The sequence below is a fragment of the Trachurus japonicus genome, chromosome 18 (genome assembly GCF_045865225.1).
Source record: "Trachurus japonicus isolate A0001 chromosome 18, Traja_1.0".
Lineage (NCBI taxonomy): Eukaryota > Metazoa > Chordata > Actinopteri > Carangiformes > Carangidae > Trachurus > Trachurus japonicus.
In genome coordinates this window covers 32279986-32299433 of record NC_140924.1, presented here as the reverse complement: position 1 = coordinate 32299433, position 19448 = coordinate 32279986, and the positions used below count along the sequence as shown (strand labels likewise).

The 19448-nt window shown below is 40.7% G+C and overlaps 1 pseudogene; it reads left to right on the top strand.

The window, feature by feature from the left end:
* The first annotated feature begins 1864 nt into the window (after positions 1 to 1864).
* On the top strand, positions 1865 to 2623 carry LOC146969647 (carbohydrate sulfotransferase 6-like; annotated as a pseudogene).
* The last annotated feature ends 16825 nt before the right edge of the window (positions 2624 to 19448 follow it).

Below are 19448 nucleotides of genomic sequence, written 5' to 3'. Positions count from 1 at the left end.
GGCCAGTGGTTTTCGAGAAAATGACCAAAAACCAAACAGGCGATTTTAAAAAGACGACAGGCGCGCGTCTTACGTTTTTTTTTTTTTTGACCAAAAATTAAAATTTCTTCAAATTTCTCCAAACTCGGATATATCATCTGGGGGTCCGAGGGGAGTCCAACGCAGAAGGTTTGGTTGAAATCGGGCCGTTGGTTTTGGAGAAAATGACCAAAAACCAAACAGGCGATTTTAAAAAGACGACAGCCGCGCGCCTTACGTTTTTTTTTTTTTTGACCAAAAATTAAAATTTCTTCAAATTTCTCCAAACTCGGATATATCATCTTACCCAGGGGGCAAAATCCCAGTTTTTTGAAAAACGGACACGGAGCGTTGTAAAAGATTTGACACCAGAAATGATATCTAGGTACTTCAAGGATTAAAACCTGGGTGGACAACCCGGTCAACTAGCTGCTGGAAAGCTACAGGGGGCCAAAACCCCTTTCTTGGGTCATTTTGCTGGCGAAATGATGTAAATGCAAATATTTAGGTACTACAATGGCATAAATAGTCATACAACTATAAAATTTGGCAGAGAGTATCTTGACACATAGGGGGAGGCATGAAAAAAAGATTCTGGGGTTTGTTGCAACTCGATTTTAAGATATCACCCTCAACATCCCAAAAAAGACCAAAAAAAGTACTGTTCGCCTGACAAATTCTAATGAAAATTATTATTTATATAAAATATCTATGCTTAACATGTATATAGAAAATTTCCTTAATTCATAAGCTTCCATTTGAGTCCAAGATAGCCTTTCTACTAGCTACTGGAAAGCTACAGGCTGTCTCCAAACAATGCAACACCTATTGTGAAAAACTATGTTAACTAGCATGATCAGAAACCATTCTATTTCTGGTCTCCCCAAAGTGAACAGATAGATAGAGAAGACCGTTGGCCACAGCAAGTGGGGCTTTGGAGATAGAAAGGCTATCTTGGACTCAAATGGAAGCTTATGAATTAAGGAAATTTTCTATATACATGTTAGGCATAGATATTCTCCATAAAGTGCTGAAAAATAATAATTTTCATGAGAATTTGTCAGGCGAACAGTACTTTTTTTGGTCTTTTTTGGGATGTTGAGGGTGATATCTTAAAATCGAGTTGCAACAAACCCCAGAATCTTTTTTTCATGCCTCCCCCTATGTGTCAAGATACTCTCTGCCAAATTTTATAGTTGTATGACTATTTATGCCATTGTAGTACCTAAATATTTGCATTTACATCATTTCGCCAGCAAAATGACCCAAGAAAGGGGTTTTGGCCCCCTGTAGCTTTCCAGCAGCTAGTTGACCGGGTTGTCCACCCAGGTTTTAATCCTTCAAGTTCCTAGATGTCATTTCTGGTGTCAAACCTTTTACAACGCTCCGTGTCCGTTTTTTTGCTTTGCCCCCTGGGTATCTGGGGGTCCGAGGGGAGTCCAACGCAGAAGGTTTGGTTGAAATAGGGCCGGTGGTTTTGGAGAAAATGACCAAAAACCACACAGGCCATTTTGAAAAAAATAGGCCACTCCGCGGGTTACATTTTTTTTTTGACCAAAAATTAAAATTTCTCCAAACTCGGATATATCATCTGGGGTCCGAGGGGAGTCCAACGTAGAAGGTTTGGTTGAAATCGGGCTGGTGGTTTTGGAGAAAATGACCAAAAACCACACAGGCCATTTTGAAAAAAAGGCCACTCCGCAGGATACATTTTCTTTTTTGACTAAAAATTGAAATTTCTCCAAACTCGGATATATCATCTGGGGGTCCGAGGGGAGTCCAACGCAGAAGGTTTGGTTGAAATCGGTGCATAAAGTTGAGCCTCGCTCGGGAGTTCGCTGAGGAGTTTGTTCCAGTGTGATTTCTCCGTGATGGATTCCTACCTTGAGAGCAACAGGTCCATGTTTATGTGGCCTCAAAGTCGAGCTCTGTGCTCGCCTCCAGCCTGTTCTCTCACACCACGCAACCAGTTCAGTGCCCCCCAACATGCAGGAGGTGGAGGAAGCCTGCCACACTTACAGTCATGTGGTGTTAAAAAAATGTGCGCATATTTAAGCTGGAATCCCTCTACCCACTTCTCCAGGACCCAAGCTTAGACTTCTGCATCATCCACCTGGTCCGAGACCCACAGGCTTTGTTTCGGTCTAGGGAGGCTGGGGTCGCCTGCTGAGGTGCCATATGAAGTCACGCAGGAAATCTGCCGTAGCCATGTGCGCATCAATGAAAGGGCCGTCCTGAAACCCCCTCCTTTTCTAAAAGGGCGCTACAAAATGGTCTGTTATGAGGATGTGGCACACATCACACTGGAGGAAATATCTGCACTGTATGAATTTGCAAGTCTGGAGATGACACCGCAGTTGGAGGAGTGGATCTACAGAGTTACCCACGGAAGAGGCAAGGGACAAGCCTATAAAGTCACTTCACGAAACGCCACCAAGGTGTCTGAGGCTTGGCGTACCCTGCTGCCGCACAGCAATGTCAAACGCATCCAGGAAGTGTGTAAAGGGGCCATGTCACTGATCGGGTACAGGAAGAAGAACAGAAAAGATTCAACATCGATCTGCTGGTGCCACGGAACCAAACAGAGCATCCAAGTGATAGTTAAAACATGAATGACAAAGACATATCACCAAGAGACAGAGGGGGCTAAAAAATATCAGAAGGATGTGCAGCCAAACTGCAAAACAGAACCAGATTCACTTAGATTTGCTGACAGCAAGTTGTTCAGGTTCAGGTTCAGGTTACTTTATTGATACCCAAGGGTAAACTAGTTTTGCAGTCGAGTTAAACAAGCAACAGAAAACGAACAATCAAATCAGAAACAGGACATTTAAAAAGAACACATACACATAAAACAAGAGACAGCTTCGGCTCGACAGAAAGTGCTGCAGTTCATGAAATAAATATAAGAAGTAAAAAACATGAAACTAAAAAAGAATTAAAAACACCAAGAGCAAAATTTCCTACAAGTTAAGAATAAATAAAAGCAATGAGATAAAAAGGGGATACATCATGCTCCGAAAAGTGACTTGTGCAGCTTTTGTGCAAACTACAGCTTGTTTACCAGTGTTACTGCAGCTGGAACAAAGCTGTTTTTATAACGTTTTGTTCTGCAGACGGGACTGACAACCTCCGTCCAGAGGGAAGAAACTGGAATTGACTGTGCAAAGGGTGTAAACTATCATTTAAAATGGTCGGCTATCCGCTGTAACTGTCTGGTATACAGGGAAGAAGGGTTCAGCTGTGGCTCACCTATCAGCTTACTTGACCATTTCACAATTTGATTCAATGCGTTCTTGTTTTTAGTAGAAAGGCTCCCAAACCATGACACCAAGGAAAAGGATAAAATGGACTCAATAAAAGCACAATAAAATAGAATCATCATGGTTCTGTAAACATTCCAGTAAGACAGTGCAAATGCTGTTGTCCTTTTTTACACACAGTTTCACAGTTTTCTTGAAAGTTCAATTTAAAATCAATGATAGTCCCGAGATATTTGTAGGATTCCACACATTCCACTAACTGACCTCTTATGGTTGTGGCATCATGTGTGTGGATTTGTTTGCTAAAATCAATTAACATGTCCTTTGTTTTCGATATGTTAATTTGAAGATGTGACTCTTCACACCACTGCACAAAGTCATCAACTATAGGGCCATGGCCTCTTTCATTCTTTTGGAGCAGACTAACAATAACGGAATCATCTGCATACTTAATAATTGTCCTGTTTTGATTTTTGCTCTGGCACATGTTTGTGTAAAGAATGAACAGAAGTGGAGAGAGTACGCATCCTTGTGGGGAGCCTGTGGAGCTATCAAGCTGACCAGACAGGACCCCGTTGACCCTTACTCTCTGTGTCCTATTAGTTAAAAAATACAAAATCCAGCCTACAAGATTAGAATTAAAATTGAATTGTTCTAAAAGGCGCTTGGCCAAAATGTGTGGTTGGATGGTATTAAAAGCAGATGAAAAGTCAATAAAAAGGATTCGAACATGAGATCCACTTCCCTCCAGATGCTTAAAGAGCAGGACGGAGCAAGGTGGTTGTGGCATCCTCTTCTCCCCTGTGTGGCCTGTAGGCGAACTGCATGGGGTCAAGAGCATTTTTAGTGATTTTTAAGATAAGATAAGTTGTGCCCTGAAGCCTCTGTAGAAACTGATGCTCTGAACTACACATCATGGCTCTGTGTAGCAGCCTTAAAAAATAATTTTCAAGGCCACACCAGGTTTTATTAAACTCTAATTGTTTCAATAGTCTCAGGTTTCATCCTGTGGTACAAGATAGGGCCCTGGAACATGTATGGATCCACCCACTGTTTGACTCTGTCTCAATCTACAAATAGAGCACAGGAGTGTGATTTGCCCCTTAAGACAGACTGAAGATGGCTGTGTAGGCCGAAACGTTTTTGTCTTACTTCTTTTTGTTTCTTTATTTTATTTTATCACCATGGTTGAACTTTTTTGTTGTTTGATGGACCATTAAATCTTTGTTGCATCCGTTAATCTCTGGTGGACATTGCCATTTTTGATCAGTGTGCAAGCCTTTTCCTCCTGTTGCTCTCAAATGTTTGTTGGCCTACGCACCTGAAAAGAGGATTTTTTGGACAGTGAGCAAGAGCGCAAACACCTTTTCTCCTTTTTGTCAAGGCCACACATGGAAATAATTCAGTTTGAAACACAAGTGAGATGACGAAGAGGCTTTATTTAAAACAAAAATCAACAGCACTCATGACTGAGTAGTTCTCCAGTTTATCTACCTGGCCCGTGAATCATGTAGGCTCTTTTTGATTGGAGCTACACAATCCCATGTACAAAGTGAATCTGGGGCTGGGTTTTGCACAGTGCAATCTTTCTGGTGGTGACAGTCACATTAGGGGAGGTAAGTTTACTGATAGCTTAATGTTGAACCAGCAGAGCCACACTTTGAATAACAGTAAATTACCTTTGGCTTCCACCTCTGCCTCCTTGTTAATTGTCCTGTTTTGATTTTTGCTCTTTTAGTCCAGGCAATTTAGCTCATTTTGGACCCCAAAATAGAACTAATTGTCACAGAAGGTTTTTCACCATACATCATTTCTATGAGGTGTCTAGAACAACATACTAAAAGTCCTAAGAAATCCTAGTTGGGGAAATATGTTTAATTTGCATCATTATTTACTCTATAAAGTCTATGGTGCTGACAACAATACTCCCCAATGGGGCTATTTTTTCCCTTTACTCCTATCACAATGAAACTTTACATGATGAAAGTATCCATGAAATGTAACATTTTTTGTATTACAAGTTTCTTTGAAAATGAATTTTAATATGCAAATGAGCCTTACACTAATCAAATATGCCCAAAATACACCCGAATAGGCTTCTTTTTTTCCTTTACTCCTACCACAATGAAACTTTACACAATGAAAGTAGACATTAAAAGTAAAAATTTTTGTATTACAAGTTTCTTGGAAAATGAATTTGAATATGCAAATGAGCAATACACTAATGGAATATGCCCAAAATACACCCGAATAGGCTTATAAACACACTTATAAAACTTACTCACACAATAAAAGTATACATGAAAAGTAACATTTCTGTATTTCAAGTTTCTTGGAAAATTAATTTTAAATATGTAAATGAGCTCAACACTAATTGACTTATGGTCAAGAAGCCATAAAGCCGCAAGCAGCAAAAACAGGGGCAGAATAACTTAGTTCTTAGTCCCGCTCATATGTTGTTGAACATAGTTCAGCATATTTAATATAACATCACACACAGTCGTTGAAATGACTTTGATGAATTCTGACTTTCTTCTGATGTTCTCTGCAAACTGGGAGGAAATTCGTTAGGTAAGGCTTGTTCGCTAATAATAAAAAAAAAGAATTTAGAAAGCAACTGGAGACAAGACTGTGCAATTAATTCTTAAGGTCAATATAGGTCTATAGGCAAGTGACATGTGTGTATGAATAAGTCAAGTGTGGCAAGTGACAGCACTCAGTGCATAGGTTAACTTATTGAATGGACATGAATGTGTTAGTTATTTGGCCCCTGTTGCTGCTTGTGACTTTATGGCTTCTTGACCATAAGTCAATTAGTGTTGAGCTCATTTACATATTTAAAATTAATTTTCCAAGAAACTTGAAATACAGAAATGTTACTTTTCATGTATACTTTTATTGTGTGAAGTGTGATTGTGGTAGGAGTAAAGGAAGAAAATAAGCCTATTCGGGTGTATTTTGGGCATATTCCATTAGTGTATTGCTCATTTGCATATTCAAATTCATTTTCCAAGAAACTTGTAATACAAAATATGTTACTTTTAATGTCTATTTTCATTGTGTAAAGTTTCATTGTGGTAGGAGTAAAGGAAAAAAAGAAGCCGATTCGGGTGTATTTTGGGCATATTTGATTAGTGTGAGGTTCATTTGCATATTCAAATTCATTTTCAAAGAAACTTGTAATACAAAAAATGTTACATTTCATGGATACTTTCATTGTGTAAAGTTTCATTGTGATAGGAGTAAAGGGAAAAAATAGCCCCATTGGGGTGTATTGTTGTCAGCACCATAGACTTTATACAGTAAATAATGATGCAAATTAAACATATTTCCCCAACTAGGATTTCTTAGGACTTTTAGTATGTTGTTCTAGACACCTCATAGAAATGATGTATGGTGAAAAACCTTCTGTGACAATTAGTCTGTCATAAAACGCTATTTTGCCTGGACTATTTGTATCCTTTGTATTTTCTATCTGTTGAGCCTCTCTCCTCCCTTCACTCAAGTGCCTGGTGAATATCAATACATGGCCTTGGACTGCCATCTAGTGACCAGTCTTTGTAAGTGTAACAAAGTCATAAGTATAAAGGGAGGAGACTAAAGACCTGTAATCTCCACCTGTACACAACTCCATCACCTACGGCTCATCTATTGTCTTCTCTGGGTTGGGGCTGCCCCTGTGCTGCTGAGTTTTGCCTTTGTTGGAATTTGATTATTTCTCAATTTCTGTTTTATTATTAAATTCTTGGGATGTTCTGGATTTATTTTGTCTTGAGTGATGCTGGTCACATTATCTTTATTTTTCTATTGGGTTGGGATTAATTGCATTGGTGGATTAGAAGACTGAATATGAAATTTGTGTGCAGTGAAGTTTTCAGGGTTGTTTTGTAACCAGTAATAATTGGGAAATGTTGTGTTGTGTTAAATGTTTTGCCTGTGTATTTTCTTGAATGTCTTCTTTCCCTTTTCTGTATTTCCTTGCTATAGTTTTCACGATGCTGAGGCAGGGAGTAAAATCTAAGCACCAATGCTCTTCCACTGGAGGTGACTAATCAAAAGCTATGGTTGAATAGGTTAAAGCTCCACCTCAAGATGAAGGTTAAGCTAATCTGTTTTGACCATCTATCTATTTATTTCTAATTGTTACAGTTTAAACCACAATCAAAACATGATGGTTTTCATAAAAGGATATAAGGAGGTAAGGATAGCTTTTTTTTCTCTTTTTTTTAAATTATCTTTTTCTTTAGGCTAAATGAACAGACAGACAAGGAAAAACATAGTTAAGTAATCAGACATTATGATAAGGTAAATAAATAAATAATAATAATAACAAAAAACAAAAATACAACTAGTTCTCACTGTTATTTTCCCCATTACCTAGATCCTTCCATTTAGAATTATTTAAATTGTCATCTTTTAACCAGTTTCTTATAATTTGTTTAATTAGTGCTACTCTTATTATTAAAAACAAATATATATCATTCTTCTGGATGTTTTCTGGTAGTTTTCCAAGTAATAAAACCAAAGGCTTGTTGTTCACAGAGATGCCAAAAATATTTGATAATTCTCTAACAGAATCTAACCAAAAACCATCTAAAACTTTACAAGACCAAAATATATGACTGTGGTCATATATTACAATTTGCTCCTCCACGTGTCCTAAAATATCAGTTTATAATCTTCCATGCAAATTCTTGTTCAACACTTTCTAACACTGCATCGAAAGGTAAAGTGTCTGCCAGCATGTTGAATCGGCAAGCTATCAACAAAGTTGCTTCGGCGTGTCGTCATCGTCTTGCTGCCCCCTCCCCCGTTCTGTGATTGGCTCTCTAGTTGAGGGGAAAATTGGGTCCATGGTTTAATTCCAGGCTGACTTGCAGAGCGAATAAAATCGCACACAAGGCAGCATGGGTATACCCAGGCTAGAGCACTGGAAAAGAGAGTAACGACACGCATTGGTTCAATGGAACCAATATTCCGCCACCAGGAGGCGTCCTGGTGGCGGAATATGGGTATTGCAAAAGCGCCCAAGAACTGACATCTCTGCATTGTTGGTGAATGAGCAAGTGTGGTATTTTCAATAATTTAAGGACATTTATAGATCACCCACGTTAATAGCATCATTGAGGACCCAGCAACCAAAAACGTAATAACAGCCAATAACGTAATAATTTTGGCCATTTTAAATGTAATAAAGCCAATAATGTAATAACATGCCAATAATGTAATAAAACTTTTGAGCCAATAACGTAATAACATTTTGCCAATAATGTAATAAGTTATTACATCATTGGCTGGTTATTACGTTATTGGCCTAGTATTAAAAAAACCTTTGACAATGTAATAACTGGTGCCGATAATGTAATAATACATAAATATGACTGCAGTTCTTGGAAATAAAAGGCAGTTTTGTGCAGTTTGCTAATCAAAAATAGGTATAGTGGATGACATAGTCGTCATATTTATTCATCCAAGATGTACTATCTTTCACCTCTCTCTCTCTCTCTCTCTCTCTCTCACTTCTACCATGCTTAATTATATGTTTGCAAATAGAAGAAGTAAGCATTGTAGGCTATCAACAACATCCAAAACATAACCAAACTTGTGTATTGAATGGTGTCTGCCAGCCAGTTTATGTTTCAGTGATGTATAACTTCCTGCCTCAGACAAACCATTGGGAATAGGTAATGTTAAATGTGATAATCCCAGCATGGCTCGGAGGAGCAATGGCGTTGATTTGATTTTACCATTGATTTTTTTTAAATTAACATATTTAGCCATCATTTGTCCAACTTGATGGTTAGCGTTATCTCCAGAACTCCCAACTGAAGTTCCAAATGAAGTGGCAGCACAATTGTACACATTCAGAAATCTCTTTCTCAAAGAAATGTTTTCTTTTGCAGCACCAATCAACAAATAGATCACTACTGAAACCAGCTGCTGGAGATCTAAAATGAAATCTCTGCAGGTTCCATACGTCTAACTTTGATTTTCATGTTTGAAAATTAAAAACTACATCAAAACGTTGAGCTTAAAGTTCCCATTTGGATAAAGTGACATTTCAATGTTTTTTGTTTTTTCTACAGTGATGATAAAGCAGCTTTAGGTTCTATATTAATACTGTGAAGGTCTAAAGGTAGATGTTTGTATTGCTCCATATAGTATAAAGGTAGTTTTTTTTTTACATTTGTGAATGAAAAAACTACCTTTATACTTTCACAGTATAAATATAGAACCTATGTTGCTTTATTATCACTGTTAAAAAACAAAAAAAAACAACAACAAAAAAAACATCAAAATGTCACTTTATCCAACACGGGACCTTTAAGCTCAACGTGTTGAAAAAAAAAATTAAAATAGAAAGAGAATGGTAAAACCAAATCAACTCCATTGCTCCTCCGAGCCATGCTGGGATTATCACATTTCACATGGTTTGTCTGAGGCAGGAAGTTATACATGACTGAAACATAAACTGACTGGCAGACACCATTCAATACACAAGTTTGGTTATGTTTTGGAGGTTGTTGATAGCCTACAATGCTTACTTCTTCCGTTTGCAATCCAATCCAATCCAATCCAATTTATTTATAGAGCACATTTAAAAACAACCAAGTTGACCAAAGTGCTTTACACAAAAAAACAGTGAACAAATCAACATTCAGTAAGAAAGCACAACAGATAAAAAGCAGCAAAATCAATAAATAATAAGACCATAGTTGCTAAAAAATTAGGATTTCAAACTGTGTTAAAAGCCAGGGAGTAAAAGTGCGTTTTAAGACGTGTTTTAAAAACAGCTAGGCTAGGGGCTTGTTTCACGTGAGGGGGGAGGGAGTTCCAAAGTTTGGGGCCAGCAACAGAAAACGCACGGTCCCCTCTACCCCTGAGTCTGGTCTGAGGGACCTCCAGGAGCAGTTGGTTTGTGGACCTGAGGGACAGAGAGGGGACATAGGGCTTTAAAAGGTCAGTCAGATAAAAAGGGGTGAGCCCATTAAGAGCTTTAAAAACAAACATTAAAATCTTAAAATCAACTCTAAAATGAACTGGGAGCCAGTGCAGCGATGCAAGGACTGGGGTTATGTGGTCAAATTTACGTGTACCAGTCAAAAGTCTGGCTGCAGCATTCTGGACCAGCTGCAGACGGGAGAGTGAGGACTGACTAACACCCATATATAGACCATTACAATAGTCCAGTCTTGAAGTAATAAAAGCATGAACAACTTTCTCAAAGTCTAAAAACGATAAAAACTGTTTGACCTTTGAAAGCATTCTTAGTTGATAAAACCCGGCTTTTACTACAGAATTGATTTGAGTATCTAGTTTAAAATCACTATCCATTTTTACTCCTAAATTTGTGGCCACTGGAGTGACAAAGGGTCCAAAGGGACCTAGGTCCATTGTAAAATTCCTTGGACTGCCACTAGGTTTAAAAATGATGACCTCTGTTTTACTTTCATTAAAATTTAAAAAATTTAAGGCCAACCAGGCTTTGATGTCATTAAAACAGTTTAAAAGCAAATTAAAAGGGCTTCCAATGTTTTTAAGAGGCAAGTAGATCTGTGAATCATCAGCATAAAAATGGAAATGCCATATTTCCTTAAAACTGAGCCAAGAGGAAGAAGATACAGGGAAAACAGGATAGGTCCCAGTATGGAACCTTGGGGGACTCCACATGAAAGTGGGGTTGATGACGAGGTAGAGTCCCCAAGGCTCACTTGAAAACTCCTTTCATTTAGATAGGACCTGAACCAATCCACGGCTATTCCTTTGATGCCAACACAGTGCTCAAGGCGGGAGATGAGTATATGATGATCTACTGTGTCAAATGCTGCTGTTAGGTCTAAAAGCATGAGGAGGGCACAGTCACCAGTGTCAGTTAAAATAAGAAGGTCATTAAAAACTCTTAAAAGAGCTGACTCTGTGCTATGAAATGATTTAAAACCAGACAGGAACACCTCAAGAATGTCATGCTCATTTAAAAACGACTGTAATTGAGAAAAGACCACCTTCTCCAAAATCTTTGAAATAAACGGCAATTTAGATATGGGGCGGTAGTTGGAGAGCACCAGCGGGTCCAAATTTGGTTTCTTAATTAGAGGCTGTACTATCGCCTGCTTAAAATAAGATGGGACAACACCAGAGGTCAGATTACTGTTTATAATCTCAAGAATACTCATGCCAATTGTGTCCCAAACCTCTTTAAAAAGACGAGGAGGGATGATATCAGACGGACAGTTTGATGGTTTGAGTTTGGAAATAACTTCAAAGAGACAGGAGAGGGAAACTGGTTCGAACTGGAAAAAAGCAGCAGGGGACTGGGGAGTAATGGATGGGTCCGATAGAGGAGTTAAAATATTGGCTCTTATCTTATCAATTTTATTTACAAAGAATTGTAAGAACTTTTCACAGATCTCTGGGGAAGTTTCATAAAACGTGGATTGGGGAGGATGTAGTACCGCATTAATTGTATTAAAAAGAACACAAGGTTTATGGCTATTTTTAGATATAATATCAGAGAGATATTTACACCTCTCTTTTTTAAGGATTCTCTGGTAGTTCTGCCAGCTACTTTTGAGAATGTCATAGGAAACCTGTAGTTTATCTTTCTTGAATTTGCGCTCAGCCCTCCTACAGGCCTGCCTGGCAGAGCGCGTTGTCTCGTTCATCCATGGTTCCTGTTTACGCTTGGGCTGCAAGCATTTAATCGGCGCAACCGTATCGAGGACAACATTGCAGGTGGACAAAAAAGACGCCGTCAACTGCGTTGTAGTAGGGCAGTCAGGGACACTATTTGACTGGACAGAATGGATAAAAGCTGCAGAGAATTTCGCAGCAGTATCTGGTTTTACCAAACGTGTCCTACGGACTGGGGTGCGCACCGAAACATCACGACAGGGCAGAGAGACATCAAATATAACAGGCGTATGATCAGAGAAAACAGCATCATTCACTAGAACATTTGAGATGGGAACTCCATAAGACAAAACCAGATCAAATGTGTGTCCATGTATATGAGTAGGGACAGACACACACTGAATCAGGTTAAATGCATCAATGACATTTAAAAAATCTTTTGTCAGTGGTGCAGAAGGACAGCACACGTGAATGTTCATATCACCAGCAATGATAACCCGATCATAGCTGGGCATGATCTCAGATAGTAAATTAGAGAATTCACTAATGAAGTCCTTATTATATTTAGGAGGGCGGTACATAACAACACATAGTATAGGCTGAGCCCGTCCCAATTCAAAGATACACAGTTCAAATGATGAAGCGGAAAATGATAGAAGCTGTTTGCAACTAAAGCTGTCCTTATAAATAACCGCAAGACCACCTCCTCGGCCTGACATCCTGGGGGCGTTAAAATAGCAGCAGTCAAGTGGTAACAGTTCCGAGAGGGAGCTTAACTCCCCGGAGTTCAGCCACGTTTCCGTGACAAGGAGAAAGTCCAGGGCCCTGGAGGAGAAAAAATCCTTCAGAATGAACGTCTTATTTGTTAGTGATCTTGCGTTCACTACCGCAAACTTGGCGGAAACCGGGAGGGGGGACAGTGTGGGGGGTCGGCACAGAGGCCGAAGGTAGCGGTGATTAGCGCCACCTTTGCGGGGGCGAGATGACCTTTTGTGGGAAGAACAAGACACAATTTTAGTGCCGGCAACAGGTACTAAGCTACTGCCAGCGAGGACCACGGAGCTCGAGTGAGTCTCCAGTGGAGCAGTTAATACCCTGTATGGGCAGTGGGGGGCGCTGTTACAGGGAATAATGTGCTGAGATTGAGTAAGTGGACGGGGTGCATGTTTTGGTGATAGTCATGGGGCCGACTGGACAGCATGCTGGATGTTTGCTACTAGCATTTGGCTACCCTGGTTATTTGGGTGGATTCCATCACCTTTAAACAGTGACGGGCGTTCCCAGAATAAATTAAAATTGTCAATGTAGTTTACGGCACGGGATCTACAGGTGAACTGGAGCCAGGAATGTAGGCCGAGGATGCGACTGAACCGCTCCGCGCCCCGGCCAAATGTGGGAATTGGACCGGAGATGAAGACAGATTTGCCACAGCTTTTTAACCAGTTGAAGAGAAGGTTGAAATGATTTTTGGTTGCCTCCGATTCACGCCGGGAGGTGTCGTTTGATCCGACGTGGAGTACAATCCTTTTGATGGAGTGTGGAAGTGAGGGCAGGAGCTTCTGGGCTTTATCTAAGATGATGGGGACCGTAGCACCAGGAAAGCAGTGAGTAACTGCATTTAGAAAACGAATATCCCGCGTTATGGAATCACCAATGATCAGAGTGGTGGGATCAAAAAGCGGGCGAGGAGGTGCAGACGTGTGATTGCCTTGGCAGAGAGAGAGACGTCCCGATGGATCAGGCTGTCCTGAGGGCAGCTGCCTAGGCTGGACTGGGGGAACAGACGTGGGTTGGACAAAGAAAGCGGGGCCAGAACCAGTACGGGCTGCTCGACTTGCCCGGGGAGCTGGGGTGAACACAGGTATGGAGCGACGGGACCCCGGGGGGAAGTGCTTTGGCTCAGCGGGTGGTGGGGGTGGGAGTGATGAAAATTTAGAGGAACCCTGTGATAGCTGGGAGAAAGGGGACATGGACTGAGAGGGCGCGGGCAGAAGAGGGAAATCCTGTTCACTGAGGATGTCAAATTTGTTCTCTAGGTGGAGACTGAAATGATGAGGTTCGGGGGATTTATTCCTTGTTTTCCCACTAGTCTGGATCCAGTTGTTTTCCTGATTCGGGGTAGAGCTGGCCTGGGCCTTGAGATTTGCCCCCAGGCGTAATCCTGGGGCAGGGAGGAAAGGAGAGACAGCCAGAGGATGAGGATGAGCGGTGACAGGCTCCGGAGCAGAGGGGGGCGGGGCCGTATCCATGGCGACGGTGATCTCTGCTCCCAGCGCGCTGCCGGTTCCATGCTGGGCTGGTCCGAAGACGATAGTGTCCATGAACTTCTCCGCTTCCTGGATCTGATAGAGGTTGGAGATTCTTTTTTCTAGTTCGCGGATCTTTCCGGCCAGAAGGGTACAGTTGTCACAGCCTGGTGGCGAGGTGAGCGGCGGCATTGATGCGGATGTGATCCAGATACACTGAAACAGAGGAAGAAACAGCGACCAGCAACAAACAGCCAGAGACAGCAGGAGGACTAAGTAGCTGATCGAGGACGGAGAGTCGAGGTGCCGGTGAAAGGGCGAAAATAGCAGCCGGAGGTAGGCGAAGACTTACGGACGGGGGTCCCGACAGGGACCCGCTGAAGTTGGAAAACTCAGGTAGCCTCCGCTCTCCGGAGTCAATCGCTGCAGCCAGGTGTTATTCAGGTAGCTTCCGCTTGCGGTGGTCGCACTCTCCGGAGTCACTCGATTGCAGGTGTTATTCAAACAGCCTTCAGCCGTATGCCGAAATATCCATAAGGATATTATCCACGCAATGAATGTGAGGAATTGTCCATACAGTGACGGTGTAAGCAGAGTAAAATGAGTGAGAAGCAAAAAAGCAGCGTCACTCCAGTGGCGTCACGGAGGTGGCGGTGAGCTGGGAGCTGCACACGCTCAGATGAGGAAAATAGGACGATCGGACTTTTCGATTGTTAAAAGCAATAGCCCGATTAGAAAAGACACAACTTAGAAGGCATAGCGTGTACTTATATTAACTTAGAAGGGTATAGAAACTAGTTAAAAAGCGACTTTTCTACTGGGTCGAACTGCCGGAGCTTAGGCGACCGACGCCATCTTGAACAACACTAACAATACTACAGCAAACATATCATTAAGCATGGTAGAAGTGAGAGAGAGAGAGAGAGAGAGAGAGAGAGAGAGAGAGAGAGAGAGAGAGAGAGAGAGAGAGAGAGAGAGAGAGAGAGAGAGAGAGAGGTGAAAGATGTACATATCTTGGATGAATAAATATGACGACTATGTCATCCACTTACCTATTTTTGATTAGCAAACTGCACAAAAACTGCAAAAAACCCTTTTATTTCCAAGAACTGCAGTCATATTTATGCATTATTACATTATTGACACCAGTTATTACCAGCCAATAATGTAATAAATTATTACATTATTGGCAAAAAGTTATTACATTTTTGGCTCAAAAGTTTTATTACATTATTGGCACGTTATTACATTATTGGCTTCATTACATTTAAAATGGCCCAAATTATTACATTATTGGCTGTTATTACGTTATTAGCCGTTATTACGTTTTTGGTTGCTACAGACCCTTTACAGATAAACATTAACACAGAGGCAAGTAAAAAAAACAAACAAAAAAAACAGTTGTCTACATTAATGTTTCAATCTGCATTTTGTAATAAACAAATTATAAGTATACCTAAAAACACCTATATAAGACACCTAAAAACAAAAACACAGCCGTTTTCATCAATTTACAAGCAAGTGGGCAACACACATACATTGGAGTGAATGAGTTTTCTGGGCGCTTTTGCAATACCCTTACCACGGGAGTCAATGGAGGTGTCGTTACTCTCTTTTCCAGTGCTCTAACCCAGGCTACCTCCCCCCAGCAACCGGTGGGCAACGCCGCTCGTGATGGTAGAGGATTGGATGAAAGGGTCAGGTTACATCTGACCCATTTGTATAACGTTAGCTCCCCCCAGTGGACTTAGATATATTTGGAGAATGGAAGGAGTTCCACCGCACACGATGTGGTCACTTTAATATGGATTTATTGTTTTTTAAAAGTTAAGCAACGCGTTTCGCCCATGGGCTTCATCAGGCTTAAGCCTGCTGAACAGCAAATGACCCTAATCAATGTGAAAGATGCAAAACACATAGCTATCCATGGACCGCGGAAGGCATCTGGACAAGGGGGGGCCATAATTTCAAGTCAAACTGGGTGGGGGGGGTGGGCCTTGTACCGGGGGAATCCTTGTACTGTTACCAAGGATACGGAAATAAAAGTAGCGAAGCTCCGGACAGAGTTGCGGTGATTGTATCCAGTTTATGAAACATTATGAAAACACATGAGTCTATCACAACAACTGATTTTCCGGGACAGATCAAATCCATTGGATTATCACGATGATTATCCATACAAGAGGTAGGCTGCCGGTTCTCACGGCCCGGACTTCTGCCAATAGTTTTCTTTTTTTTTTGGAGGGTGCGCGTGCCGAGCGGACCTGTCTAGAGAGACACCCGTCTATGGGACAGGCTTTTATTTAATTTAGAACAAACCTTATAGTCAGGTGCAAATATGACTTGACCCCAAAAAAATTCTAACAAAAGGTTTCTCAGCTGTTTTTTATAGTATTAGATGTCCTTAACAACATACTAAAAGTTTACCAAAGTTTGACCACTAGAAAGGTGTTATTTTCAAGATGGCGTCCAAGATGGATAGGAAGCCTGGGGAGATACCAGAGGTGAATAGGGTAAAATTTTAAACTGACAGATATCACCATGAAACTTCCCAAGTTTATCACCACATTAAGACAAATATTTTTTGTATTACAAGTTTTGTCAAATTGTATGTTTAAATATGTAAATGAGGCAATATCTAATTAAATATGCGTTAATTTGCTAATTTCCAGAACCGAAAACTGAACAATGGATAAAGCCACTTTCAAAATTATTGTTTTATTTTGTTGACATACTAGAGTCAGACGTTTTTACAGAGGAGATTTTGGATATCTCTTTTTATCACTCTGTAGATGAGAAAATACTGTCACCAGCCCTAAAAATTCAAATATTGCCATGTGTTTTTTTCAGGTCCTTAAAATGACCATTACTCCTTTGTATTCCTCCTAGACCATACTTGTGCCTGATACATATTTTGACCATGTAATATTCTAACTAGCATATTTGCATGATAGATAAGTGATTACAAGTATTATTATATATTAAGGCAATTGGTTACAAGCACATTTATGCAAAAAATAAGTAAAATTTACCTTAAGTAATTGCATATTTGGGTGGTTCTACCACAAATCTAAGTGGGAAGAAAAATATTTTTCTGAAATGTATGTTTAAATATATGTAATTGTATTTAGTAATATGTAAATAATTCAAAATTGAATGGGGCTCCATCAGTTTCTTTATTAATTTCATATTATCACACCAGTGGACAATGTTTAACAAAGGACAACCTAAAAAATATAATACTCAATAAATGTATTAGCAGGGTCCGACGTTAAGGTTTTTTTCAAATCTACTTGCCCCATCTAAATTCTTACTTGCCCTGCCTAGGTTTTTTTTTCTGGTTGTGTGGTGCATACTTTCGCTCATGACTTATATCTTACTAAAATCCTTCCTGTTGACTATACACAACACTACACAACACTTCTTTCTTCAGAAAGCAGTATTTATTATTATCTATAATTGCATTTAATGGCAATCATTGCAGACATGTAAAATTAACTGCTATTTCACATTATTTGACCAGTAGCAGTTACACCCTCCATGCCCTATCTGAACAGGTGAGCCACCTGTTTAATGCCCGATCACAGTTGAAATCTTGAACTGAAGGGCATTTTAACTCTTTCACTGCCAAAGACGAGTTATCTCGTCTTAGCGAATCCAAGCGTAGTCTGCCAAAGACGAGATAACTCGTCTTAGCGTTTTTTTAATGGCAACGCCATGTTGAATGTCTTGCCCTACTCCTCTGTGAAGATCAGACTTGTATCATCAAAATAAAGTGCAGAAAAACACATTTGGATTGAGAGATATAAAAAATTTAGCATGTTTTTCCCCCCTCACGGAGCGGAGCGGGTGTCTGACTGCAGCGGCGCCGCTCCGTGACACTCTGGCCGCTGGTGAGAGCTTCGGGGGCGGCGGCGGGGCTCATGGCGGCTCGGAAGCTCCGTGCAGCTCCGTGATACAAAGCACAAACGTTAGTAACAACAACCCCGTTGATCGCTCGTCGTTAGTCGTCAAGAGCGTTTGGAAAGTCGCCAGATTTAGCGAGAAATCACTCAGATAGCAGCTTGAAAATCCCGCGATCTAGTGTGGATGAGGAGCGGACGGTGCCGGCGAACGTGACGAGAGCAAAGGTGTTTGTCTGTTGTGAGCGTACATGGACTGTCTGTGGTTGGGAGTTCAGGGGGCACGTCAGCCAGAGCTGTAGGCTGTGTGTGTGTAGATGTGTGTGTGTGTAGATGTGTGTGTGAGACAGAGAGAGTGAGTGAGACCGCTGCCTGCTGACCAGAGGAAGCTGGATCTGATCTAAAGCGCCGTGTTTCTGCTACAAAAACCTGTCGAACTGATCCGCACACGCGCGCGCACACACACACACACAGACACACACGCACGCACAAACACACGCACACGTACATGCACACGCACACGTCACGTACGCACACACACTAAAAAAAAGGAAAGAAAAAGTTGTAACTCAAAGAAAAGAAAAAAAGAGGCTGCAGTAGTGTGTCAGTAGCTAAATGTTTTGTCTTTTGTCATCAAAAGTCATTTGTCAGTGTTGATTTTGTTGTTGTTTACAAGAGAACAACTGTACAGATGCTGAGGCGTCACTAAAGCAAAATATAAAGGAGCCAATTGTACTGGTACACTTGAAAATGACACCCGACACAAAAACCTCTTTTTCTCAAGATTTTGGTGCCAAAATGGCATTTTGGGCTAAAGTAACCTATATTCAACCGCCGATTCCACAAGACTGGAACAAGATAGAAACAAACTGTTTTTTTTGTTGGAAACTACAGACCGTCATCTTTCCTTTGATGGGTTGAATGTGTATGTAGTAATAGTACATAATATATGGTGGGTCTACGGAAATCAGTCAAAAAGCTGGAAAATGCCTGGCAAGCTGGAGGAAGCTGCTGTGAGAATGGCTGGCAGTCAAAGAGTTAATGGCTAAAAACATTAACCTGGACAACATTTTAACAGATAGCTGGCTCCTCCAATCAGATTTTATTCTTTTCATTGCATTCACATGCTGCAGTGGACAATTTAGCTTCAGTATTAATGCAGTATAAAATATATATATATTAGAAAAGACCAATTTAAAAAATAATTTTTAATATGAAAATGTTCATGTCCATCTCATAGACTGTAAAAAGAATGGACGTAGCGTCCGTGACGTCACCCATTGGTTTTGGGGAGTCGTTTTTGTGACTCAAATATGGCGGCCTGGACAGCGCCATGTTGGATTGGCCGGCCGAGAACCCGCCCACTGGCCTCGAAGCAGCTGTTCACG